Raw genomic sequence first — 7,557 nt, 5'->3', positions numbered from 1 at the left:
TCTAATTAATGCAACAGTTTTTGTTGTTGTTGTTGTTTTAGATTCATGCATCTTTCTTATTTTCTTACAGCAGTAAATTTTGGAAACATTTACAGCAATGAAAATGTACTTTCAATCAAAGAAGTATAAAATACATTTTTTTAATATTAACTATGTTTAAATGTACAAGCTGCAGATCTCGAAATCTGACACAGCTGGCGTCGAGGTAAACACCCCGGATACCTGTAGGCTGTAGCCTAAACCTGGGAAGAAGATTGTTCCAGCCGAAACATTTTCATGTAAAATCATCAAATTACACTAAATCAAAACAAAATATTAATGTTTGAAAGGCTAATAAAATTATTTACAATATGTATTTTATTTGTTCTTTTATTGCCTTATTACGGATTTATAATCTTGTTATCTAGCAGCAAATTGCGAGTACACATGTACACTTGCAGAATGACTGGTAATAAAGTATAAACAATCGAGCTATAAATGTTAATGACTACTTATCCAATCAGAAAGGGGGAATTTGAATGCCTTATAGCTTGTGACAATACAAACTTCTACGCAAAGAAATAGTCCCCCTAAGTATCACCTGTTTTTCTAAGAAAATACGAAATTTTCAGACATGCCTCGCATATCAATGCAAAATATACTTTCTAACTTTAATTTAGTTCAAAACTTTTGTTTTGGAAACACTATTTACCGGGTCGCATCTGTTTCTGAAAATAGCAACTTTCGGAAAAACCCAAAGGTCGCGCACGTTTTCAGGTCGGCCGCCATTTTGAAATTTGTGAAAACAATAGGATACACAATATCGTCAAAATCAATATAACTGTTGATTCAAAAGCATGGAAACGATTAAAAATGAAATGATTGTTTAACCATAGCATGTGGTGAGTGTTTTAAGTTATTTATTATAATCAGAATTAAAAACCTTAGCGAGAAGTTTACAAATCTTTTGTAGCTTAACAGAGGGTACGAAAGATCGAAAATTATTACAGCGCCGGTAGCACAAAGAAAACGAGTTATTCTTTAGTTTAAACACAACTATTTGACTTTAATTTAAAATATTATTACATATGATATGTAACAATGTATCATTTCTTCCGTCTGCATGCGAAATAATTAGCTACACTGCCCAATATTAGTCCGAAACATTTGACCGTTTCGTCCCCCACGGATTCGTACTTAGAGGATTGCCTTTAGATTTGAATTTACATAGGTAAACGATTGTTCAATAGTAGTTTTTGTATGTAGTTTTGATTAATATCTTTAACTTGTTCATTGTTTAATGTGTTACAACTTATGTAAAATAAAATCAAGAAAGTAGATTCCTCGGAAGCACCGTGAACAATGCAAACTGAACATTGCAGACTCGGTTGTATTATTTTCTTTCATCTGATCATTTTACTAGATGAGATGGTCTCATATTTATTTGTAAATAACAGCTGCATCAATTGTCTTATCTATTTGACTTTTGCAGATAAGACTGATCATCGATAAGTGACCTGATGGCCGACCGGACAATAAATTATCAAGTGTTGTTTTCATATTGGAGGAGATGATTGCATGTACGGGCATTGGCTGGGAAAATCAAACCTTGGCGATTAAACACTGACTACCCTAAAACCCGATGAAAGTGGAAGACCTGAAAGGTAAAAATAAATATTTTATATTACGTTTGATAAATGCAGGGGTTTTTTTTTTGTTGGTTTCACAATTTTTGAACATTGACTATGGTGAAAATTTACATTTAGTGCAATCCACTGAACTTCATGTGGAAGTAACGGCTAATTATCTTAAAGACCGATGACATAATGAGTATTTTGGTAAGTAACGGCTAATTATCCTAAAGACCGATGACATAATGAGTATTTTGGTAATGTTGATTACAGTTACAGTGCAATTTTCTATTACCACATTAAACATTTTACATTAAATCAAGACATATTATGATATTGTAAATGTTCTTTCAACTTCAGACTATGTGACAATGTGGTGTAAAAAGAAGTATGGTGCAGCAAACTGATGCTAGGCGGAATCTGGCAATAACAGAAAGAATTGGATATATGCCAATAAGTTTGCCAAAAAAAGAACAAATATTCAGTGAAAATGACTTCAGTGTATACTTCTCTAGTGTTAAATGGCAGTTGCATTTAATGGAATAATTCTTAATTTGAATTTTATATATATTTAGCAGATTAGAAAGCTTCAAAGGTATTTCTATCATTTGTTTCTAATTTGTCATGTAAAAATCATTTTTTATGTTATTATTTTGAATTCTGTGAATTAAATAATTTCCAAAGAATTCTCTGCTATGTATCATCTTTTTATGTTTCGAGTTGAATACTTAAAGTGGCTTTTTTACTACTGTGAAATAACCTATTAACAGTATAGAATTAGTATAGTATTACGAGTATACAATTGATATAGTATTTGCAGTATACAATTAGTATACTATTAACAGTATATAATTAGTATACTATTAACGGTATATATTTAGTATACTATTGACCATCCGTGGCAATCAATTTGCATATCATTAAACAGTTTGATTAGTAACAGTATCTTGATAGTAGTTTGTTATAGTATACTATTAGCTCATTTGCATGTGAAATTTTTACTAATTCTATACTAATGGTATACTGTATACGATTAGTTGTTTGTTATAGTAGTTTGTTACCCTGTTTTTTTCGTTTGGGTCTCTGCGACGATTGGATTCTGAAATCAGTCGTTCTCTACGTTTGATTCATGTGGAGTAGCTGTCAGTTACATGCAGAGAACAGACTATACTACTGGTATAAAATCCAGGAACACTGGTAAGGTTAACTACCCGTCATTACATTAAGTAAATACTGCGGAAGACGTCGGTTTACCAAAAACAAACAAACAAACAAACATCATATCCCGCTGCGCCTCTAACTTCATTATAACCAGTCTGAAACAATTATACACTGTGATATAACAGAATAAGTATAGTACAGGAATAGTCTGTTTACAGTGATGGAACACACGGGGTAAAATGTAACAGACAGGGTATAATGGTTAGACAGATGAGGTGTAATTATAAAACACACGGGATAAGGTGGAACAAACGGGATATAATGATAAAAAGGAACAGATGAGACATAATGAAGAAACAGGCAAGATGTGATGACAGAACAGATGGGTTGCAGTAACAAAAACAGATGATATATAATGACGAAAACAGACGAGATACGATGAAGGAATGACGGGCTGCAATGACAGAACAGATGATATAAATGATGAAAACAGACAAGATATGATGAAGGAACAGACTGGCTGCAATGACAGAACAGACGAGATATAATAAAGAAACTGACTTGTTTTGATGAAGGAACAGACGAGATTGAACGGACTGTACATAATGATAGGTAGAGCAAATGAGATATGCTTTGTACATGTATAACAATTCTTCTAAGTAGAGCGAATGTGATACAGTTAATTATGTTGGCAAGTCATGAAAATTGAAATTCGCACTGAAGAACACATGTAACCATCATCGAAGCCAAATGTATCAGCAAAATTAGTACATACGTAACGAAAGCTGAAGTAATATGATTCTAATTTCACTGAGTATAAACACTCGGATCATACTGTAATACGCGTAGCAGATGCTAGTATGTGAACACAGAACAGCTTTTCCATATAAGGTGATTATAGATGTATCTACACAGTTCAGGTGTGTTGAAAGAACGAACACCGCAACAATAGCCGTTAATCCTTCTTTTGTGAAAGCATACGACATCCGAATGACATATTGCTCATGGAGTAAATGTAGGGTAGATCTAGTGAAATCTAATTTACATAAAAGTAATGAGTTTGTTATCAATCACAAAATTAAATTACATAAAAACTAATTATAAAATGCTATCAACCTTGATTTTTTGGTGTGAATATTTTGGGATAAGATTCTTAAGAATCTGCAGAGTTCGTTATGTATCATAGTTTCCATATAATGAAATAATGAAATTGATTTTACTGAAAGTATCCCCATCCTCTCCAAACCTCTTGGATAGTGTTGATTCGTGTTTCCCGTTTACATTGTTTCAAAATTTAAAAAAATGCCCTATCGTACACTAAAACATGATTAAGTAATACGGGAAGTGGAGCTGTTACTTGTCGATGCTTGAGGTCAGTCGTACGAACCACACGAAGCAAACACAGACATATGCACATCATCAAAGGAAATTTTCTTTAAAAGCGAGAAATGCCCATTAATTAATATTTAAATACATTTGTATTATTTTTGTATGACTAACATCTGCAACGTTATATTCTCGACTACTGTCGTGCGCACGTTATCACCAGACTTTCTATATTATTACGTGTAGCTAATCCAGTTTTTCTGAATCTCTTCCTACAGTCAGTGCCAAAGAACAATGCTTGAGTTTTGGTATGTTTTTTATGGGCAAAGCATAAATCATCACAGGCTATGAACTGTGTGTGAAAATATCACAATATAGTATGACCTTGCAGAACAATGCTGCAGCAGCATCCCACATCCACAGGGTTCACCCTTCCGCCGCCTCCGCCAAATGTCAGTTTTTGCTTGTGTAAGCTTCTTTATAGTTGCAACTGGTAACCATCATGGACGACTCATCCAGCGTTACTAGGAGGATAGTGCAAGATACAGAAAACGCTAAAATTTCCGAGTATAATAATCTGTCACTATAGTTGTACATACAGATGGACATATTCGGTTTGAGAGCAACTGTTTTAGTGGTAATCTCGGAGGCTGTGCCGAACGACTCCAGGGTTCGTAGGCGGGCAGTGTTGCTGTCAGTCTTCAGTTTATTTTATGCACTAAAATTCGCAGTGACAGCGGGTTACGCCCCTTTAACCATACCAAATTTGATTCAAGTAGTTTTTAAATCCGTGACACAGTTCCCGCATGCAACCTACCTTTTTCCGTAACAAAGTCGTTACTTTATTTCTCTATAATTTAAATGTAAGACAATGCCTTTGAGACATCATGCAGAACTCCGAGGGTGGTAATACAGTTTTTTTTTAAAATCTGGTTTCGATGTGGCCTTTTTTTTTTTAAATCTTAAATTTAGGCAAAGAGCTATGAAATAAATGTAATTTGTATATCTTTGATTTAGGCTGACAGATTATTATAAAATTTTCAGGATATCTTAGTTGGCATAGAAGCAACGTTTTCATTCCTCTGAAAAATAAAATAGGGTTATTATTACAGAAGCTCGATCTGGGTTGCTGTATTCGGCTCGAATGGAGTTTTGCCAGATCGGATCCCAACAAAATCCCAGATCTAGCTACTGTTATAATTCCCCTATTATTATATACATCTTCCTTTTTGCTTGTTGTGTCGTTATTGAACGAAATCAACTAAATTTTTTTATGTGCGCTATTTAAGTCAGGTCCTGCATAATAATGAAAGTAGCCCAGCAGCATACAATACGGAATTTACATGTTACAGTACGGATTTTGTTTCTGCCTCTGAAATACAATCCGATTTTTTACAGAATTTATATAGGTATATAATAAAATAAAGAAAAATCATGCGGCAGGAAAATTGAACGATCTCGGGTAAGGGGAAGTAACACCGTGTTGGAATTTGCAGAACAATACAGAAGTTGTTTCCCGTTACCGGGCGGTATCATTAAAGACGTTCGCTAGGGCCTACATATATTAATACGTCAATAGATTTTGATGAAATGTTATGTATTACAAGATATGTTATGATGCATTGAAAAATGAAATACTAGGTCACCAGCAATGTTTCACTTTTATTTGTCCCCAGTTATGATGCTATTATAGGGTCGCAGAAAAGTTTTATAGAGCTCTATTATGTTAATTGTTTCACCAAGCGACGGTAAATAAAAATTACCTTTTAACATTTTCAGTATTTCAGTTAAGTACAATAACTAGCATAAATTTGAAATCTAAGCGTTTTTTTAACAGAAAACAATATTTCTAGTGGAAACATGCTCAGAGCCTCTAAAGAAACTGATTTTGTAAAAAAGAACAATGGTTGTTCAGCAGACCCGATGGATATTTGTCTGTCTTAAGCTGGTATTCCTGCTATTTCATCGACTATATCAAACCCTTCTCATGTATTTGCTTATGTCTATCTATTCTAAAACAAAAAGAAAATGTGTAGGTCGCCATATTAGATTTGGCTTACATTAACATAAAACGAGGTGGGGTGGGGCGGGAATTTATAGAACGCAGATTGGTAGGAAACATGTAATCAATTTTTATTTCAAACAAGGACATACTAGTATATTAAGCCAAAATCGTTGACAGTATTGTCTACAGATTAAGGCAAATATAGTAAACAAGAAGACCAAATGGTCCTAGGTCGCTCCCCTGAGGAACATCTGGAATAAACTCGCTGAAAGTGTGACAAAAGAAACTGTTTTTTTTCTGTATTTTTAAAGGAAGAACAGAAAGGAATCATTCCGGCCGCTGGATCCTTGACATTAAACCTATTGACCTTTAAGGCAATAGGAGTTATCTACTCTATTTGGCCAATCACGCTACCAAGTTTGAAGGGTGTAGTTTAAAGGCTTATTAACAAATGCTACGGAAACTGTTTTCAGTGTTTAGACGTCAATGACTTGAACATGTGACCTATACCCTGGGCCAAGTGAATTTCCTTTTAGGTGATTGATGAACGTGTTCTTATCATACAAGCGAATATTACATTCCTTGCAGGTATGGGGTAAATATCGACCCGTCTGAAAAAAATTTCCGCGAGCGCCTTTAATGCCGCAAAAATCAAACATCGCCAATACTTTCAAATTGAAAAAGTCAAATGTTCACACCGAGAGAATAAATCAGTATGCAATATTTGGAGTTATACCGGCAATTCATAGTCATGAACAACATTGTATGGCACATATATATATATATATATATATATACGTCTCAAGATGGTCGTTTGTAAGATACTTATGCCCCCATGACGGCCTTTCCCATTTTCAGTCCCGAAATTACTGTGACATTGTTCTTCGACCTATTGACTCAAAAAGAACAACAAAAAACAAAAAAACAAGAGGTCATTTACTGACTACTTGCAATGAAGTCTGAAGACAGCAGGCTCAAGAATTTACATTAATTCTTAAGGTCTTTGGCAGGAACCATTTTCAGTCTACATGTCACTCTGACCTTGACCTTTGACCTACTGACTCCATCAGTAAGGTTCATCTACTGACAACAGGCAATCGTCCTATGAAGTTTGACGACTGTAGGCCAAAACATTCTTTTGTTTTTCAGCAGAATACATTTTCAGTCTTGACGTCATTATGACCTTTATCTATGTCCCCTGGATTAGTACATTGCAACTACTGACCATGAATGCATTCTTAAGTCATTGAGCAGAAACTGTTTTCAATCTCAAAATTTTGCATGTGGCCTTGACATTGAACTAGTTATCTCGTAAACAACAGGGAGATTTTTATTGGTCACAGTCAACCGTTCTGTGAAGTTTGACCATTGTGATCGAGGAATTCTCTAGTTATTGACTGGAAACCAAACCTACAGACTATATAATCATAGTCAATGAGCAAAATTATGTACCTC

General features: G+C 34.4%; 1 long non-coding RNA gene across 1 annotated transcript; it reads left to right on the top strand.

Moving 5' to 3' along the window:
- The first annotated feature begins 699 nt into the window (after positions 1-699).
- Positions 700-2,228, top strand: LOC128557439 (uncharacterized). Its single transcript, XR_008371156.1, has 3 exons — positions 700-881; positions 1,472-1,643; positions 1,971-2,228. It is a non-coding gene; the product is annotated as an uncharacterized LOC128557439 (long non-coding RNA).
- Positions 2,229-7,557: the final 5,329 nt, after the last annotated feature.

The sequence above is a fragment of the Mercenaria mercenaria genome, chromosome 5 (genome assembly GCF_021730395.1).
Source record: "Mercenaria mercenaria strain notata chromosome 5, MADL_Memer_1, whole genome shotgun sequence".
NCBI classification, from domain to species: Eukaryota; Metazoa; Mollusca; class Bivalvia; order Venerida; family Veneridae; genus Mercenaria; species Mercenaria mercenaria.
Note: the sequence above shows the minus strand (reverse complement) of the source record. Positions and strands in the feature narration are given on the sequence as shown.